The 22,422-nt window shown below is 37.3% G+C and overlaps 1 long non-coding RNA gene and 1 pseudogene across 1 annotated transcript; both read left to right on the plus strand.

The window, feature by feature from the left end:
- The first annotated feature begins 5,892 nt into the window (after nt 1-5,892).
- Nucleotides 5,893-7,758, plus strand: LOC116143363 (annotated as a pseudogene).
- An 11,850-nt stretch (nt 7,759-19,608) lies between these two features.
- On the plus strand, nt 19,609-20,633 carry LOC116143364. The gene is made up of 3 exons (XR_004130118.1): nt 19,609-19,790; nt 20,009-20,278; nt 20,352-20,633. It is a non-coding gene; the product is annotated as an uncharacterized LOC116143364 (long non-coding RNA).
- Nucleotides 20,634-22,422: the final 1,789 nt, after the last annotated feature.

Raw genomic sequence — 22,422 nt, forward strand, 5'->3', positions numbered from 1 at the left:
ATTCGTTCAGTGGACCATGATCATTATTATATTTATAAGGTAACCATGAAATCTTAGTGAACATATGTTCTTCTTCTTTGTTCAGAACATAAAGAGTGCGTTTGGTTGAATATTCCTAAAAATATTACAAATCCTATTCCTAAAATATTTCTTTGTTTAATTATTTAGGAAATATTAGTATTTTTTTTAATTAATTTTAGACCCAATAAGTGAATTAATTTCATTAACACCGCCTGAAAAAGTTTAAAAATTAACAAAAACACCCCCACCCACCCAACTTCCCAGATTCTGGCTACCACTGACTGCTACAAACGATCAGAAATGGCCAGTAATTCACAGATGTGGCCTTCATCGACTTTCAAAGAAATGGCCGACGTTGATAGTCAATGATGGCCAAATCTTGGGCATCGTTGACCGACAATGACAGCCTTATATTTGGCCATCACTGATGGCCAGATGTAGACTTTTCCGTCCGTCGACGGCTAGATCTGGCCGTGATCTGGCCTTTTCCGACCACATCCATGGTTGATCTGGCTGGAAAAGGCCATATCGACGCCCTGTCAGCCAGATCCGACCGTTGTGCTTCGTAACGCCATTTCCCAAGAAGATTCCAGTGGTGGTGGTGGCTGGAATCTAGCACCATGGGTAGGTGGGGGTGTATTTGTTAAATTTTAAAATTTTTCCTATCTGTATTTGATATTAATAAACTTAAGGGATCTAAAAGTAATAAAAATATAAACTAATATTTACTAAATAATTAAACAAACAAATATTTTGGGAATATTTTAAAATATTCCCAAAATATTTGCTTAAGCGATTCTGCCTAGGACATGATTGCTTACGCGATCTAAAATTGCCGAATGTTCAACTCAACGAATCGTAAACCCTATATGTTAAGCATAGACGTAAACATTCTACACCTTTTATGTTTCATACTGACGTAAATGAATTATATGTTTAATATAAATATAATAACAGTCATGGTCCACTGAACGAATCATAAACCCTATATGTTAAGAGTTCGAGCAATAAAATGGCTTCATAGTTGTGATATGGATAAACAAGAAGATGGTGAAATGTTTAGAGCATTGATAAATATTACACTCTTTTGAGATTCTTCTCGGTCTGATTTTAAAAGAGTTATTATTTTAAGGAGTAAACAAAGTTTGAAAGACTAATCAGCGGATTGTTTGTGCAAATAGTTTTGTATAGTTACAGCTCCGTACGATTCATTCAATAAAGAATACTTTATTGCCAACAACTAACAATTTTATGTATGAGGTTGTAAGTGTGCAAAACCATTTGCACAAAAAATATGTTTAATAGTCAAAGGAACTTCATTTACATAGGGTCACTTAAGCGATTATTTTCTTTTTCACTTGGTCCATTAAGCGATCGTAGATCGCTTAAGCGATCATGTGATTGGCAGAATCAAATCTGTTTAGGTGCATGATCACTTAAGCAATCTGTGATATCGCTTAAGCGATTCTTTTCCTTTTTACTTGGTCGATTAAGCGATCGTAGATCGTTTAAGCGATCATGTGATGGGCAAAATCAATATCTGCCAAGATGCACGATCGCTTAAGCGATCTTAAGCTATCCTATTTGAAAAACCATTTGTCGCTTAAGCGATATACTTAGTCGCTTAAGCGATCATGGGCAATATATACTTTTCCAGCTTTTCTCCTGAATTTTGACAAACTAAAATTACCAACACTTATTAATTCTATACTTTCTCCTCAATTTGACAACCTAATTCCAAACTAAAATCACCAACAACAAATATTTAGGCCATGTGACAAGTACACTAAATATAAAGAATGATTTATTCAAGGTAACAATAAAATTTAAAACATCAATAATTAAAACAATAACTCATCAACAGTTGGCCTTGGCAACTCCCTGAATTTCATCCTTCTTCGAACCTAATTTTCTAGATCTGCATGTGATTACTTCTGGCAACTACTTCTCTTGTGGCCAGGTTGCTTGCAAATTGAGCACTTATTCGTCTTCCGGGGAACCTCAGAGGCTGATGGAAGACGCTTAAATCTTTTTCTCCCCCTTGTTGTCTTCTTGAATGGCGGATGGATGATAATGTTAGCCAACTCTGGTGGCACTACCCACTGCTCTTCTAGAGGCACTGGATATATCATTTCTGAATAAGCTAGCATATAGTGATTTTCCATATAGAGAGGGGAGAAAAGTTCCATGTAAATTCTTAAACCAAAATCGGCTTCCATTGGTGTTTCAGTGCTGATAGTGTATGAGGACAAGGTAAACTTTGAATGTCAAGCACTTTACGACTGCAAGTTTTTCTAACAAGATTAACTAGGGCATCCGGACCATAGCCGTGCACAGTGAACTCTTGAGCATTAAGAGGATAGGCAAATAGTGCATTTGACAGTTCCATACGTTCTCGCAATAATTTTTCAGCCGATGGAACAAGGGTTGTAATAAAATTATCTGACTTCGTATGACGCTCATGGAACCACCATGACAATGGCCTCTGGATTGCATCAAAAAGTGTAACAATTGGAAACTCTCTTTCTATTAACAACATTGAATTTATGGACTTAGCTATGTTCATGGTCATGACATCAAACCTTCTTCCAGGAAAGTAAGCTCTACTCCATCGCTCGAAACCAACATCATGCTCAACATACTTAGCAACTCTATCATCTTTGATTCGGATTTGCTGGAAGTGCTCCTCGAACTCATCAACCCGATAAGCTTTTGCTGCTATGTAGTATATGTGAAGGAGGCCAACACACTTAAACTTTTGTTTTATGTTCTCATCAAGGTGCCTCATACAGAATCCGTGATGTACTTGAGGGTAAATAATGGCAATCTCCTTCTTTATAGAGTTGTGTCTATTAGATATTATGCACAACTCGTCACTATCAGGCACTATCGTATGTAATTACTAAAAAAACCAAATCCACGACTTGTCATTCTCAGAGTCAACCACACACAATGCAACAGGATATGTGTGATTCTCGCTGTCTTGTGCAGTGGCCACCAACAATGTACCTCCATATTTTCCAGTCAAAAAGCAACCATCAACAGCCAACACCTTTCTCATGTTTACAAAACCCCTTATAGCAGAACTGTAAGCAACAAAAAAATATTTAAACATCATATTCTTGTCCCACTTCAAACCTGTCTTGCTACCTTGGTTTGTCAACTCAAGCATATAATGGTACACTTCTGATACTACGTACCCGTGCTCTGACGTGCCCCTCACAAAATCTTATGAATGTTGTCTCCCTTTCTAACATTTCCAATAACTAACAGCACATCCCAACTCTGTGCGCACAAGTCTCTGAATGTCTTTAGGAGATGGACCTTTCCCTTCAATGAACTAACTTTTGACAAATTGTCCAATAACATCAGCGGAGGCTTGTCGATGCTCATCTGAAATATTTCTCAACCCACATGTGTGCTCACGGGTATATATGTTAAGAATAAATTTTTCTGACTCCGCCAACCTTCTACAATAAACCGCCACAGCCAATGAATTTAACTTTTTGGCGATGAACTCAAAATTACCTCTCACGGTAACAAGTTTTAGCTTCCTCACCACTTCATCTTTGTTGTCAAATAAATACCTTATGCTTAACTTTGATCCATCCGTAAAAACATGAGTTTATGCACCACTACCTGCAATTGCCCCCTTTGAACCTACATAAATGGCCAATGTGTTCTCTTCCTCACAAACTACACCTTCTGCATAATCTGTATTTAAAGGAATCTCTACATCCGCAGGAACATGGACGGGATCCTCCTCAACATTTTCATTCTACCCCCCATCACCAACCTCTTTTACAGTGTCCTTCTCACCACCCAATTCACCGTCTACTCTTGATTTTTCAACTAACAAATCATTGTCGTCCTCGTAGTTCAAATTAAAACCAGGCAAATCTCCACCAACTTCCTCGTTATCCCCTTCCTTTTAACCAACTTCCAATGGTTTTTCTACAAAAGAAACCCTTAAAATCGGCCTCGAACCATTATCAGCCACATCAATCATATATAACTTCACACATTCATCCGGCATTAATATAGCAGGAGGTACCTTATAATGTTGAGGAACTCTACTTAAAAGATACTTCACAACTATATCACTACGTGAGCAACTCAATTCACCTCTTTTAATTATTTCATCAATCAACTCATCAAAACAAACCTCTGTGCTCACAACAATTGGTATAACTTCTTTGGTCTTCCCAATCCACTTCCAGCTACTTTCTTCCTCCACCCACTTACCAAAATATTCAACACCCAAAACAACTTGTCCCATGTCTCATAATAGCCAAGTACCTATAATGCAAGAAAAAAACTATTCTTAACTGATGTACTAAGGGTTGAAATATTTTAAAAACCATCTGCACAGTCACTTGAGATCTGGTGTACTACTTAAGCGATTTGGTATATCGTTTAATGGGTCGCTTAAGCGATATCATAGATCGCTTAAGCGATCCAGTATAAATAAGCATAATCGCTTAAGCGATCTTATGCTATTTAATGATCGCTTAAGCGATCTGCTGCTATACACCAGACTTTTAGCAGATCTCTTAAGCGATCTTATGCCACATACCTGATCGCTTAAGCAATCTATCTACTGTATTACCAAGGTACCAGATCGCTTAAGCGACACACCAGATCGCTTAAGCGATCCATCATATCCAGAACACATTTTTAGTCTCTCCACCTACAATCGGTGCTACCACCCCCAACTACCCACGATGCAAGACATTTTTCAACAAATTTCACTCATTTCAACTTCCATTACATCAAACACAACCTAAACAACTAAATCAAAATCATAACCCAAACTCAATCCCATTAAATCTTTGTAAATCAAAATATAAAATCGAAAGGGGAGATACACAAACCTAGACGAAATGTCATGAGGAGAAGGAAGAGGACAACGATGATGACGAAGATCTGTGTTGGAGAAGATGTTAATGGCAGAGGAATGCGTTAATGTCGTGGGAGGAAGAAGAAGGTATTTGGGTTTATTTGCAAGAATTTTGACTTTTTGGGGACATATCATCATTTTGAAAAGATTATACAATTATTCATTATTCGTAATTAACCCCTAATCAAGTTTAATTAAGCTTAATAAAAAACATGGCTATTCAGTAAAATTTTACAAACTATATAGTGTTTTAATTAAATTTTAACTCAAAATGGTCTTTTAATAAAATCCCTGCCCCTCTTAAACCCTAAGCCCCCTCTATACTTAATACTCACTTCTCTCTTTGCTTTCTTCGAGGCCCACCGTTGCCCGTGTTTCGTCGTCGTCACTGCCCCATCCATTTTTGACGCTGGTGTCTGCCAAGACTTCACTTACAGCAAAGCCACCAGCTCATCACCAAGCTTAAACAAAGCAGACGAAGCAACAGCTTGGTAAGCTCTTCCTTTATTTCATCAATACCTAAGATCTCCCTTCTTTTCTTAGTGTGAATTTTGGGTTTTGCTCGTGAAGGTGATTGGAAATAGATAAATTCTTTTGTTTTAAATTGCGGTTCACATTGTATTTTTGATTGTTTATTGTATGAGGCTTATCTTATCTTTTACTTTGTTTTGATTTTGAGTTTAGTTCACAACCTCATGACTGTATTATTCTTCTGAATAGTACTCAGTTAAAAGAGCGGTACTATTGGTACCTACCCATAATCTATTAAGCCCTCAGTTAAAAGCAATTTTCATATAACAAATATATCCTTTCGAATAATTTTGTTTTAATTTTCAATAAATTCAGTTCCTCACAAATTATTTAGTTTTTATCTTTATAAAATTACAGTAACTTAATGAAGACTTGAGATCGTTTTTCGAGCCTTATATATTTATTCACAGTCTAGGGTTTCATGACCGGCTGCTAGAGCCATGGAGCAGCCGCACAAGGAGCACAGGGCTCGCCAAGCCGGTTCATCGGCGAGGAAGAAGAAGGGGAAGTTGGATAAAAATAAGCAAGAGAATAAGCAAAACCCTAAGGTTTTAAATTGTTTTTGGTTATTATTTATGGTTGGTGTTATTAATGTTATTGTTTTCTATATGTTTTTGATTGTTTTTTTTTTTTTTTTTTTTTTTTTTTTTCTATTTTTTGTTGTAGGCATTTGCTTTTACTCCATCTGTGAAAGCGAAGAGATTGCAGTTGCGGGCGTTGAGAAAGAGCAACGGAGGCTTCACATTCCAACTATAGACCATTCTTATGGTGAACCACCCTCATATGTTATGGTAGTCCAGGGACTGCCCCAGGTTTGTTTACATACTGATTCTTTTGTAGGATTAATTGAAATTTTTCATGTTGTTTTTTTAGCATTGGATGGTGGTTGTTTATTTGGGTGGTGGCAAGTTGGAAAGTCTTTGGTTATAAAATTGCTTATAAAGCATTATACAAAGCATACTGTTCTTGAGGTCTGAGGACCGATTACTATTGTGTCAGGTTTATGTTAGTTCTGACCTACTTAATTATTAACTTAAGAAGTTATTGGAGTTTAAGTTTTCTTTATTTTCTTAATCTCTGATGAGGAATTGATGAAATATGTTAGGTAAGCAAACACGGCTACAATTTGTGGAGTGACCTAATGATATCAATGGTATGATTGATTGTACAAAGGTTGCTGACTTGGCACTGCTTCTCATAGATGGAAGTTACAGGTTTGAAATGGAAAGAGTCATTGTTGAAGAGGACTGTCTCAAGACAAAATATAAATCACATCTTGTATACGGGAAATCTGCATCAACATCAACAACATCTTCCAATGGAGTACAAGACAGTAGTGAGGACGAAGAAAGTGATGACGATGAATTCTTTCGGCCAAAGGGAGAAGGGAATAAGGTTTTTCCTGATGTTACTTTTACCACAAATTCCATATTTCATTTTCCCAAACAGTTCCTTTTAAATTTTTGGGATGTTTAAACACTATTGATAATTTTAATATTGATTTACATGTTATAAATGGAATTTGTTGCATTCACTTAACTTTTGTTGCCTAGACGTTGCAGAAGTTGAGAGAAGGACTTGATAGTGACAATTTCAATACGGAAGACTGTTCCAAGTTTAGAAGTTATGAAAACATAAAAAATTGGAAAGAGGAGGAAATATATGAAAGCATTCGAGATCGTTTTGTCACAGGTGATTGGTTGAAAGCTGCTCGCAGAAATCAAGGGTCAGAGAGTAACTTCGAAGATGATGAGGACAACGACGTCTATGGTGACTTTGAAGATTTAGAAACTGGTGAGAAGCATGAGAGCCATCCTATAGGTGATTCTGGAAATGGTACAATCCAGAATGAAGACGAATCAGCAATTGAGGAGCGGAGGTTGAAGAAGCTTGCGCTTCGTGCAAAATTTGATGCTCAATATCCTTTTTGCTTTGACTGCTTCATTATTTTTTAAAACATGTATTCCTATTTCCTGCATCCTTCCCCAGCTGTCATTGATGGATCATTCCATTAATTTTGATGCAGTTTTCATGAGATGATGTGTGAGTTATTGCTTGTTTTGCTGTTTTCCTCTCCATTTCTGAATTTCTTGGTTGTCATTTTCATTTTTTTATCAATAGTGTGTAATATTGTTGTAGCATGGTAGGTAGTACCTATATTTTGGTTTTCTGGTCAATTTTACTGTCTAATATGAAAAAGCAAGGTAAAATTGGTTGTCTTGACCTTAACCTTTTTTTTTTACGTATGATGGATCTGATTCAGCAGAGGAGGAAATTGATAATAAACAAGGGGCCAAGTTTCATCGTCGTCAACCTAAAGAAGTTGGACTTATTGACAAGCTAAATATTGTGGTGATCTTAAATCTCTGCTGGTGTTGGGTTTTGAGTGGTAACTTATGCTTGATTCTTCCAGATGAAGGAGGAGATTGAACTTCGGAAACAGATGAACATATCTAAACTCAATGATCTTGATGAGGTCGCTCTTGTAGAGATTGAGGGCTTTCGAATAGGGACATTTGTAAGATTGGAGATACATGATGTCCCTTTCGAAATGGTCGAATACTTTGATCCCTTCCATCCAATTTTGGTTGGAGGAATTGGTCTTGGTGAGGAAAATATTGGATACATGCAGGTAAGAAGACAGATCTTTTAATTTTGTTCAATGCTGGCTTGTGTTCCTCACCTTAATGTCTTTAATTATCTATATGTCCTTTGAAAATTACTGCTCGGTAATTAGTAGAAGTTAATTGTTGGGCATTATATGTTTAGGATTATTTGTATGCACTGACAACTTAATATCTGCTTAGTTGAAGAGGTTTGATTAGCAGCCCACAGTTTACTACTTAACATAAACCAGAATTTGGTAAAATAGGCAGATTTGTTGTTTTGTTGTAATTCTAACTGATAAAGTTAAATGTTTTCTCACCTTGTTTATACGAATCTCCAAGTTTGACATGGCTTACCAGTGCTTTTCTTTCAGGCCAGGTTAAAGCGACACAGATAGCATAGGAAAGTACTAAAGACTAGATATCCCATAGTAGTTTCTATTGGTTGGAGATGCTTCCATACTATACATGTTTATGCCATTAAGGACCAGAATGCGAGGCATGCATGCTGAAGTACACACCAGAACACACGCATTGCCTGGCTATGTTTTGGGGTCCTTTTGCCCCTCCTCACACTGGGGTGGTTGCTGTCCAGATCTTATCAAACAATCAGGTCAGCTTTATTTTTTATTTTTTTATTTTTTTTCTTGTGCCACCAACTTGCTAAAAATAAAGATTTCTGGATCTAAAAAGGAAGTTTAAGAGATTTCCCATTAAGATGATATGTCCTTCCTGAAAGACCAGCATGCATGCATGAAGAGTGGTGGAAATGGAGAAGAAAGCATGAAAGGATGGATTCAAAAACCAGTTTTTAAACAAAGCATGGAAAAGAGATTATACATACTCCTTTGCTTTGGATTGATGAAGATTAGCCTCAAAATGATGAGACCCCACACTTTAACACCACCTTGAGAGGTTTAGAGAGTGGCCGTGGCTTTGAGAGAGAGGGAGCTTTTAGTTTGCTTTGAGTGAACAATGTGTGTTATGAACTAAAATACAACCTTTTGCATTTATATATACTTGGACAATTTTGCAATTATTTGGTTTTCACTTCCAAGCCCAACAAAAACTTATTTTAAAAGGGGACCCCACGAATTTATTATGTCACCCTTTGAATAATCAATATTATTCAAGGGTCCATCTAAACTAAACTAGTTTACATTAACAACCCATAAATTTACCCTTTTACCCTTTAACTATTAAAAGGTTATTTTTGTTCATCTTATTAATCTTAACACTTTAAGATTTAATCTTAACACTTTAAGATATAATAATTAAATATAATTAATTATTGCTGCAGCTATTTTAACCCTTAAAATGTCATAAATAGTTTTCATGTTAACTATTACCATAGAACCTGTTATTACCCTCGGAAGGTGCTAGCCCTCTTCGGACAATCATTTCTCTCTCTCATCATTCTCTAACTTCTCAAGGCTATTGGTGTGACCATGTAGGTCCACCGTGGATTAGCTGTGTGCCAGTTCTAGATGAATCTGGAAACCTGTCCGGAAGCCCAACGACTATGGTAAACATCTAGCAATGTGCCATAGTCCCTCAACCACGATGAAGAAATACTTCATCAAACCCATTTCAGATCATAGTACCATGCGGTAAAATCCCTCATTGAGATATCCTGATCGAACTGGATTCATGAAATGTCAAAATCCTAAACTCATCTTCTACCGAATCGTCGATCAATATGTCCGGAACTCGTCATCACAAACTTTCTTTTGTATGACTAATAATAGACTCTGGCCAGAGATTCTGATTTCTGACATTTATCAACATTCATCTAGGAACCGAATCCGGATGGAGTCAGCGGTACTCCGATCCTATATTTTCGAGTCAATGGATCCCCTCTTGACCATCGTTCGTTTCCGCATATGAACAACGCTGACCAAATAGGCTTTATATATGAAACATGATTAGTCTCGCGTATTATACACCGTATGAACCATACGCATCTGTATCGGATCCGACTATAATGTCTCAGGTCAAAGACTACATTGTGCACTGATATGACCAAATGATAAATCATTGACTACATGCTTTTCTAAGTTTTCGGTCACGTTCGAAAAACAGTTCACCAACTGCTAATCCATACCAATGCCCCAGTGCATGACTATCATCGTCATCCGTACTTATATCAACTCATGATATCTTTGGAAGCATCCGATATGCCTACTACGCAATATAGTTGCCCAAATTATATTGCTTTCGTAGGGAACCCTTTTCGATAATTCATTTCCCGATTAAATGAATCGTCTGGACATTCATATACATACTTTATTTTAAATGCATGACTGAATAAAGGAAGCAATTTAATATATGAATTGAAGAACTTTTTCTTCTTTATCTATGATATATAGATACAAACAAAATGCTCTGAAACCGACAACACGAATGGTTTCTAGGGCATCACACTAATATACACTAACAAGCTCTCACTTGCACTAAAGCCATTCGATGTTGTATCTCATACCCATCTTCTCAAGATGATGGTCCAATTGCTTCAGTTTCATTGCCTTAGTTAGTGGATCACTACATTTTCTGCTGAAGGAGTCTTCAGAATTTAATCTCTCCAGCTCCAACGATTCTCTCAAAATGTGATACTTACGCTGAATGTGTTTGGATTTTTGGTGGGCTCTTGGTTTTTTGCCTGTGCAATAGCTCCATATTGTCACAGAACATGCTTATCGGGTAAGCCTATTCAGAACCACACCAAGTTCAATTACGAACTTTCGCATTCAAATAGCCTCATTTGCTACTTCTGAAGCAGTAATGTATTCATTCTATAGTGGAGTCAGCTGTGGTTGTCTGTTTGGAACTTTTCCAACTAACTGTACCTCCATTCATATAAAAATGTACCTTGACGTAGACTTTCTATCATCAATATCTGATTGGAAATCAGAATCTGAGTATCCTTGAATGTTTAACTCTGAACTCCATAACTCAGAACTAGATCCTTAGTTTCTTCTCAATACTTAAGGATCGATTTTACAACCGACCAATGTTTCTCCCGGGTTTGACTACTATCTGCTCGTAACACTTACGCATAAGCTATATCAGGTCTTGTACATAGCATTGTATCCATTAAGCTGCCTTCAGCAAACACATAAGGCATATTACGCATCCGTTGCTCTTCATCGGTCTTTGGACCCATCTCCTTAGAAATGAAGACCATGATGAAGGGCAAGACCTCTCTTAGAGTTCTCCATGCTAAATCTTTTTAGCATTTTCTCTATGTACAATTTCTAGGATAATCCAATTACCCTTTTCGTTCTATCTCTATAGACATGAATGCCAAGGACATATGTCGCTTCTCCTAAGTCTTTCATTAAGAAGGTTTTGGACAACCAAACTTTAACCTCTGTCATCATGTCTACATCATTTCCCATCAAAAGTATGTCATCTACATATAATATGAGAAATTGTATGGCATGATCTTTAACACATTTGATACACAGGGCTCATCCAATTCTTGACAAAACCAACGATTTGATTATGTCGTCAAATCGATGTTCCAGCTTATTAAAGCTTGCTTCAATCCACAATGGATCAATGTTAATTTGCATACCTTATGTCTTTCAGTAAGGATACAAACCTATTATTTATTCTATATAATGTTTTCCTCAATAAACCCATTGAGGAAAGCTGTTTTGACATCCATCTGCCAAATTTCATAGTCATTGTGTGCTGCGATGGCTAGCGTTATACGGATGGATTTAATCATAGCTACAGGCAAAAAGGTTTCTTCATAATCCATCCTTGTTTCTGAGGATAACCTTTCGCCATCAGTCGAGCTTTGAAGGTCTCTACCTCCCCATCCTTGCCACTTTTCTCTGTAGACCCATTTACACCTATAGAAACTATTCCCTCCGGTGGATCCACAAGCTACCATACTTGATTGGCATGCATTGATTCTATCTCAGAATCCATCACTTCCAGCCATTTTCGAATCCCTATCCAGTATTGCTTCTTCGAGCTTCTAGGATCATCACCATGATCATCTCTCCCACTAAGTAAGATTCAAAATCTTGCTCATGTCGGAACCCATATCTCTTTGGAGGTTTTGATATTCTAGAAGACTTTCATATTGGAACCATAGTATCTGATACTGAGGTTCCCAAGTGGACGTTCCATCTTCAGCATATCGGTTCTGGCTCTTCGAACTCTTCCTTGAGTTCAATATTCTTCCAACACCACCTTCCTCCAAGAACTCGTTCTCGAGAAGCGCGCATTTCTACTGATCAAAACTCTTTGATCACTTGGGAAGTAAATTAATATCCTAACTATCTTTAGGATATCCAATGAACCGACCCTTCTCGGATTTAACATCCAGCTTATTAGATTAAAACCAATTTACATAGCTGGGCAGCCCCAAATCTTCATATAATTTAGCCTTGGACGTTTTCCATACCATATCTCATACGGTGTTTTCTGGACAATTTTAGACGGACCCTATTAAGGATGTGCACAATGGTCTGGAGAGCATACCCCTACAGAGACATTGGTAAGTCTGTAAACTCACCATCGATCGTACACAACCACCAATAAGGTACGATTTCTCCTTTCAGACACTCCATTAAGCTGGGTGGATAAAGAGGAGTCAATTGTGAGATGATCCCATTTTCTTTTAAGAACTCTTGAAACTCTGTACTCAAGTATTTACCCCCACTTTTGATCGTAGATTTTAATACTCTTTCCAGTTTGATTTTCCACTTCATTCTTAATCTTTGAATTTTTCAAGGATTCAGATTGTATTTTATTAATACAAATACCCATATTGTGACATATCATCTGTAAAGTAATGAAGTATTCAAATCCTCCCCTGGCTAAAGTACTGAAGTCCACATACATCTATATGTATGAATTCTAATAGTTCTTTAGCTTGCTCTCCTTTACTCTTAAAGGGAGACTTGTGTCACTTTCCTTGGAGACATGATTCACAGGTTGGATAAGGTTCAGAACCCTTGAGTTCAGGATCCCACTCCCAAGTTGTACCAATCTTCTCTCTCCTATATGACCTAGTCTATGATGCCATAGAATTTTAGGATTTGATTCAAATCAAGTTCTTTTATTAGAAATGGTATTGATTGAAGCATAGCTATTCAATTCTAAGACTACAAACCATTTTATTCACAGCTTTACCAACTAAAACATTTCCAAAATGTATTGAACATTCATTTCCATTAAACAGTACATAATAACCTGCTTACACAAGCAGAAATAGAAATGACGTTTCTAGTGGCTTTTTCAAAGTACAATACTTTAAATAAATTCAAAACATGTCCTGAACGTAGTCTTAGTGGGCAAGTCCCCATGGCCTCGGCTGCAACTCGTGCCCCATTTGCCATCCTCAAATGATCTTGCCCTTTGTCACCTCAAACTATTCTAAAGTACCTGCAAGACATACAAACATGAGATGTTGCTACTGAATCTAATATCCAGGAATGACTATCTGAATTAACACTTAATTCATATTCAATCAAAGACATTGGTTCGTACCTGCTTTTCCTTTCCTTTGCTTCAGACTGTTCAGGTATTAAGGACAGTTCCTCTTCTAGTGTCCATCTTCTCCATAGTGGAAACATTTTCCCTTTGCTTTGGCCTTCTCTCTGCCTTTGCCGTTGGCTTCTTGAAGCTCTTATTCTTGGGTCCAACTTTTGGACCTCTTTTGGTAGCTTTTTGGGCCTTTTATTGCCTTGCTGTGGAGGCGGCAAAGATATCCTCATGTCCTTTCTCTTTCACATTCTGCCTGTGAAATTCTTTAAGCTCATTTAGCATTCCGAAGATTTCGCTCAATCCTATTGAGATTGTATTAGTTATAAACGGTTTATAACTTGGAGGAAGGGATGAATAATCAATTCCTTTGAGGCGGTCTAGCATGACCACCCCATATCCATCCATCGACTTAATCCATTGATCATCTTAAGAGTATGATCAGCTGAGGTACCCCTTCCCTAACTTCATGCTAAAGAGGGATGCACATAACTCATACTCAACCACTCTTGATTTTCGCTATACAACTCTTGTAGAGCTATGAGGATATCATAAGCATTTTGAAACCTTTTCATGCTTAGTTTGAAGTTCTCTATTCATGGAGGCTAGCATGTAATTTTTAGCCCTCCTACTATCCTCTCTCCACTTTTCAAGAGCATCAAGCTCAGCTTGTGGAGCATCCGGTCCATATCAAGTGGAAGAGGTGCTTCCAAGACATAAGCAATTCTTTCAAAATCCAGACAATTCTAAGATTTCTTAGCCAAGCTTTTAGGTTGGTCTGGTTAACATATTATTATCCATTATCCTTAGGTGAACATTGTTGGCCTTTTTTTTGATTATTTATCACATGATGAAACTGCAAGAAATTAATTTTATTAGTGTCTTGTAATCTTTAAAACCTTTTTATGCATATCAAATTAGCTCTCCCTATTTTATTCGAGTCCTATACTCCCTTAATAGGATCCGGAAATTTTTCGTTGGATTAATTTCTTAGTGGGGAATCAATTTCTTATTAAATTCAATTAACCTCACATAATAGAATTCTTGGTTATTAAGTCTTAAGTAGAAACTATTTTCCTTTTATATAGGTTTGATTCATATTCCTGTCCTACTTCGAATACCTCACGTATATAATTCTTGGTACCTTAGGCTAGTTAAATCGAACCATTGTGCTTTCTTAGGATGACATTTTCATCATGTCCTCATAATAGAAATCTTTGTCAAGGTGAAAATATCCATCCAAGACAAGATCAACTTAATTCTATGATATAAAAGATTATATCCCTCACATATAGAATTCTTGGGATATTAAAATTTATATCAAAGAATTTAGTTATCCCACAATGGGACTTGGATTTAATAATTTTAATTTGGGAGATTTAGGTTTAACCTTAGTTAATTCATTTTTAACATGCCATGATTAATTAACCATTCATACATATCACATATATGCATAAATTAAAGCATGTGGTTGTACCATGGGGCTTTTCAAAAATACATCCTAAAAGCAAACTATTTACCCTAATACTAATCTTCGATTGGATCACACCAAATGCTCTTCGGTTCCCGTCTATCCGATTCCATTACAAATTGATCTTAAGCATGCAGGCCCGATTAAAATAAATAATAAAATTTAATATTACAAGCTATTTAATAAAGAATAGTACAAACACTTTTGAATATTTTGAAAACCAAATGGTGCCCATGATCAACCCTCTAATCTAATTCATTCATCACATAAATAATATAAACATTCATACCAAATATAATAAACAATTATTTAAGGCATGAATATAAACAATTATTAAAGTGTATATATTATATATATATATATATATATATAATATATATATATATATTCATGTGGTAATTTAATCATAACTTTGAGGCATGCAACATTACACATTTTATAGGAATTATTACACAAACACTTTTGTCATATCCACCTAAGATATATTATTTAATTACTACATCATTTCAATACTTTTCACAAAAGTCATGCATGACATAGATAATTGGGTTTTATTACTCCAAGAGTAATCATTCTATGACACAAGTTACTTTTAACTAAAGTATATTTTTATGACATATTTATCTTCTCAAGACAATCATGTCATCTTGCATCATTTTTTTTGAAATCATTCAAACAATCAAATTATTACATTTAAAAAATAATAATGTGCTATGCAATGATGCATTATAAGATAATTTAATCAAATTAATATCCTACATAAAATTACCACCATCATATAAATATCATATCACAATTCATCATATGAATTATAATCCTAACTTTATGCTAACATCAATTCCCACACACTACACTTGCAACATTTGCATATACTTCATGCAAAAATATGCTTTAATCAATAAAGAATAACACATTTACCATGTCAAAGCTAAATCATTTAATCAAGTCATGGAATGACATGCATGAACATTTTTCTAAATAAATCATCATGCAACATTTCCTAAAACTCATTCATCAATGCATGAATGAAATGACATATCTTATGGCAAAACTAGTCATGGCCAAGATGACATATATGCATGCGTGTAGTTCCCACACATCTCATATAACCATCATGCAAACATGCTTTAAACACATTCCAACACATCCATACATATTAGAGCAAGAAGAAAAACATGTTTTCCTAAATAAGAAGATGGCCGAGACTACACATGCCAAACATGCTTATTCCATCAAACAACTCATCCATTACAAAGGCATCTCAGTAACCATTACCATCATTCAAAACATATGACAATGAAGAAAATGAACATCCACCTCTGATCTATGTATGGCCGAGACATGCTGTAGAGATCTACTATGAAAAATCATTTTTAAATCATGTCACTAACAGTGCAAACTCAACAAGTTTGATGAACATATGAACGCATGGAAATGTCATTTTTGCTTATAAATTCGACATGCAAGGAGCTTTTAGCTCTGATACCATTTGAAAGACCAGCATGCATGCATGAAAGTGGTGGAAATGGAGAAGAAAGCATGAAAGGATGGATTCAAAAACCGTTTTTTAAACAAGGCATGGAAAAGATATTATACCTACTCCTTGCTTTGGATTGAAGATTAGCCTCAATGATGAGACCTCCACACTTTAACACCACCTTGAGAGGTTTAGAGAGTGGTCATGGCTTTGAGAGAGAGGAGCTTTTAGTTTGCTTTGAGTGAAAAATGTGTGTTATGAACTAAAATGCAACCTTTTGCATTTATATATACTTGGGTAATTTGCAATTATTTGTTTTTCACTTCCAAGCCCAACAAAACTTATTTAAAAGGGACCCCACGAATTTATTATGTCACCCTTTGAATAATCATATTATTCAAGGGTCCATGTAAACTAAACTAGTGTACTTAACAACCCATAAATTACACCCTTTTACCCTTTAACTATTAAAGGTTATTTTTGTTCATCTCATTAATCTTAATACTTTAAGATATAATAATTAAATATAATTAATTATAGCTGCACCATTTTAACCCTTAAATGTCACAAATAGTTTTCTATGTAACTATTACCATAGAATCCCGTTATTACCCTCGGAAGGGTGCAGCCCTCTTCGGATAATCATTTCTCTCTCTCTCATTCTCTAACTTCTCAAGGCTATTGGTGTGACCATGTAGGTCCACCGTGGATTAGCCGTGAGCCGGTTTTGGATGAATCCAAAAACCGTGCCAGAGGCCAACGACTATGGTAAACATCTAGCAATATGCCATAGTCCCTAAATACAATGAAGAAAATACTTCATCGAACCCATTTAGATCATACGTACCATGCAGGTAAGTCCCTCCATTGAGTATCCTGATCGAGCATGGATTCATGAATGTCAAATCATAAACTCGATCTTCTACCGAATCGTCGATCAATATGTCCGGAACTTGTCATCACAAACTTGCTTTTGTATGACTAATAATAGACTCTGGCCAGAGATTCTGATTTTCACATTTATCGACATTCATCTAGGAACTCGAATCCGGATGGAGTCAGGCGTACTCCCGATCCTATATTTCCGAGTCAATGGATCCCCTCTTGACCATCGTTTGTTTCCATATTGAACACATGACCAAATAGGCTTTATTATATGAAACATGATTAGTCTCGTATTTATACACCGTATGAACCATACGCATCCGTATCGGATCCAACTACAATGTCCGTCAAAGGACTAGATCGTGCACAGTCATAAAGGTGGAAAGTAACCCGCCCGCCCGGCCCGCGCGCGGGTTACTTTGTTTGGCGGGCCGGGCCTAACCCGCCCGCCAACAGGCAGGCCGGGTTAGGCCCGCCATTTTCTCCAAAATGGCTGGCCCAGCCCGCCCCGGCCCTAACCCGCCGGGTTAGGTGCGGGTTGGGCCGGGTTAGCCCGATTTTCCTTTTTTTTTTTTTTTGTTTTTTTGTTTTTTGTTTTTTTTATTTAATTTTCAAATAATTATAAATATTGTTTTTAATTAACTTTTCTAATATCATAATTTTCAATTCAATTTTTTTGTTTGTTAACATTTCAAATATTAATTCAATTTTGTACAAAAATATAATATAGAAAAATTAGACTTATTGAAGTAGGAAATTGAAATTTGGAAATTGGAAATATGATTAAAAATTGCAAAAACTAATAAAAATTAAAATATGAGCAAATTGCAAAAACTAATAAATGAATAATTGAGAGATTAGAGATTAAAAATATGAAGAATGAGAGAATTTGAGTTGTGAGAAAATGTGAGAACTTAGGGCCAATTTATAGGAAAAAATGGGAAAGAGAAATGACGAAAAAGACCCTTTCAACGGCTATAAAACGGCATATTTCAAGGGTAAAAAGGTAATTTGAAAAATAAAATAAAATTTTTATTTTTTTATTTTTTTTTCTTCGGCCAACCCCGGGTTGGCTGTTGCAACACCGGGTTGGCGGGTTGTAACTGCCAACCCGCCGGGTTGCACACAACCAACCCGCGGGTTGCCGGGTCTCCTTGCAAAGAGACAAATAGCAACCCGCCGGGTTGTGGGTTGCCATTGTGCAACCCGGCCCGCCCGGGGTTGCTACCGGTTAGGGTCACCTGGACCGCCATCTTGGCGGTCCGGGCTTAACCCTCATTTTCCCGGGCCGGGTTAGGGTTGACCCGCCTAACCCGGCCCAAATTTTCCACCTCTATGCACAAATATAACCAAACGATAAATTTTGACTACATGCTTTTCTAAGTGATTTTTTGTTATTCGGTCACTTCAAAAACAATTCACCAACTGCTAATCCATACCATGCCCCAGTGACATGACATCATTGTCATCTGTACTTATATCAACTCAGATATCTTTCGGAAGCATCCGATATGCCTACTGTCAATATAGTTTGCCCAATTATATTGCTTCCATAGGGAACCCTTTTTCGATAATTCATTTACCGATTAAATGAATCGTCTGGACAATTCATATACATACTTTATTTTAAATGCATGACTAATAAAGGAAGCAATTTAATATATGAATTGAATAACTCTTTCTTCTATTATTATGATATATGATACAGACAAAAATGCTCTGAAATCAATAACACAAATAGTTTCTAGGCATACACTAATATACACTAACACTCCCATGAATAGCACACCAATATATGTTCTATTTTTATTGATATGTTTATAAACAGATTCGTGTTTCTATGCTGCGTTGTCTAATTCTAGATAGTTTGAAATAGCATGAGACTTAATAGGTTTCGTCTTTCTGTGCAGCTATACTATCTATATTTAAATCATTTTTATTTCTGCATAATGTGTGAGACTTCACTTTCAACTACTTATTGGCCTTAATTGGTTCCCACACCCATCCTTTTTTGATATGCTGTATACAGTTAAGGGAGCTATTGTGATATTGTGTATTATAACTGCAAGTGAAGCATTTATGATCTTGAAGCCCTGTTTGCTGTTGGGATATCTATTTGCTTTTTCTTTGACCTTTTCCTTTTTTAATTTACTTTTTCATATCAACTATATCTTTTATTTGGATTTTTAGGCTGCATTTAGATCACAGCCACGGCAGTTATACTTGAGTTCAATCTGAAGCAAGATAAAGAAGAAAATTAAACTGATTGGTTATCCATGCAAGATATTCAAGAAAACAGCACTTATCAAGGATATGTTCACTTCAGATCTTGAAGTAGCTCAATGTGAGGGTAAAGAGGTTCGGACAGTCAGTGGAATCTGTGGACAGGTGAAAAAGGTACTTGTTTAATGAAGAAGTTTATGTTACTATCCTTTTGATCTCCGTTATTGCATTTGCTTGTCAGTATTTAATTATACTGTAAAATAACAAGAAGCTGTTTCGCTTCTCTAAAGATTGTTTCACCTTAGATGTGTAATTTTTCATAACTCATCAAAAGGGAATTCTCACCGTGGTGAAGGCTGATCATAATAACTTTTAATTGTTTATCTTGGCAGGCTGCAAAAGAAGAGATTGGTAACGAACCCAAAAAGAAGGGAGGACAAACTAGAGAAGGGATTGATAGGTGCACCTTTGAGGACAGAATTCTGATGAGTGACATTGTTTTCATGCGTGGATGGGCTGATGTTGAAGTTCCTCAGTTTTTCAACCCATTGACCACAGCCTTGCAACCTCGTGATCGGACTTGGCAAGGAATGAAAACTGTGGCTCAGTTGTGGAGATAAAACAATCTTTCTATTCCTGTTAACAAGGATTCACTCTACAAGGTAATTTGTGAGATATCAAGCCCGTAGTTAAGCCAGACTGGTTTAGAGTATCTTTCATGTGTCTTTCTGGCAGCCAATTGAAGGGAAACAAAAGAGGTTCAACCCATTGGTGATTCCAAAGTCGTTGCGGGCAGCTCTCCCATTTGAATCAAAGCCCAAGGATATACCTAGCTGGAAACGGCCACTTCTTGAAAACAGAAGAGCCGTAGTCATGGAACCTCATGAGAGAAAAGTTCATACTCTTGTTCAGCATCTTCAATTAATTAGAAATGAGAAGGTATGCATATCTAGACCAATATATTATATTTACATATTTGAAGCCTAATGCTCATCATGTCAACTAATATTTTCCCGTCTACTATTTAATCTCGTATAACAATTACCTATTTATTATGTACCCTTCACATGTCTCCAGTTACAAATTTCCTATATTTACATATTCGATTGGGGGTTTTGCAGATGAAGAAACGAGAGCTTAATGTCACGACCAGCCTGCTTGCCCAAGCATGCTGCTCGTTACTTACCGATTAAGTATACTTCAGGGTGAAGCAGACTTAAGAGCTAAGTTAACTTAGGAACTAAGTTAACGACTCAGCAGCTAGGTTCGGCGACTAAGCACCTTCGTTTCCAAGGTTGCACATATGCTCGACACCCACGAGCTTCGTTTCCAAGGTTGCACATATGCTCGACACCCACGAGCTTCGTTTCCAAGGCTGCACCAATGTCCGACACCCAGGGTTTTCTTAATGCTGAAGCATGTAGCTTAGTCATAGTTAATTTGAGGTGCTTGAGCCTATAAATAGGCAACTCCACCATGTAAATCATATTAAACTTGAATTCCAGCAATACACAGAGTTTACATTTTCTATATTTCTTCTGTTCATATACGTTAGCCTGTGTGAGCGTTAGGCTGCTTAGCTCATTTCCGACGAGTTAAGGCCGCACGAACTTAGCAAAGAAGTTAAGTGCGTGACAAGTGGTATCAGAGCCTCGGTTAGCATAACCACCGGTTTTCTCAATGGCAAAAGATACTGTGTCCAAAGGAAACAAGACGGCAGAGATGGAGGCTTCCAAGAACGTGGTATCCGGAGAAAGTCGACCCCAACCCCAACCCTCAAGGCAGAGAGGTAAGTCCAAAGAATTTCTTTCCAGTTTTGACTCACGCTTATCTCGTGTAGAAGAAAGGGGTGAGCACGCAGTTGGAGGATCTAGATCATCGAGTGGATGATCTAGAGTCGGAGGTTTCCGAAACTCACAATGTCGTGAAAGCTATGTTGCTTCAAATGGAAGAGTCGCTAGGACTGAAATGGGGAGAATCCGTGAGGAGTTCGTGGGGGAGCATAGCCAAAACCCGTCATGTGTTCCAAGCGAAATCAACAGCACGCTCGTTCGTTTAGACGAGGTGCAGGCTGAGTTAGCGCGATGCAAGGCGGCATGGTTACTAGGACCGCGCAGCAGCGTCATTGAAACAAAGGATTGACGTCCAAGGCCTAGAAGTTTTGGTGGCTCACGCAAGGCACAAGAGGTGGACAACTTCCGTGGGGACTAGACAAGTACTTCGGGGCCATTGGCGTCACGGAGGAAAGCCGAGGATTGAAAACTGCAGTCCTCTATCTCACAAACACCGCAAGGTTGTGGTGGAGGAGACGGAAGGAGACATCGAAAAAGGTATTTGCACTATCTCTACTTTTGATGATTAAAAGAGAGCTTAACGGCAGTTTTACCCGGAGAATGCCGAGGATGAGGCAAGAGCTCGCTTGCGACGAATCAAGCAAACAGGGACGATCCATGATTATATCAGGGACTTCACTGACTTGATATTAGAAATCCCGGAGATGTCCGACAAGGACTCGCTCTTCAATTTCATGGATGGGTTGCAAACAGGGTGAAAACAGAGCTAAGGCGTCGGGGAGTGCAAGATCTTGCCACAGCCATAGCAGTTGCTGAAGTTTGATTGTTACAGCACCAAAAAGAATCCAGCAGCAATCCAAAGATAAGAGGGGCGGCTTTGTTTAAGGTGGGGGAGACAGGGGGCAATCGAAAGAAAGCAAACCGAGACACCCGCCAAGATACTCTCATCCAAAGGCAAAGACAAGGGTAAACGTTGGGACAAGGGCTCCAACAAACCCCGCAACAATTGCTTT

Source organism: Pistacia vera, unplaced genomic scaffold (assembly GCF_008641045.1).
Source record: "Pistacia vera cultivar Batoury unplaced genomic scaffold, PisVer_v2 Contig43, whole genome shotgun sequence".
Taxonomy (NCBI): domain Eukaryota; kingdom Viridiplantae; phylum Streptophyta; class Magnoliopsida; order Sapindales; family Anacardiaceae; genus Pistacia; species Pistacia vera.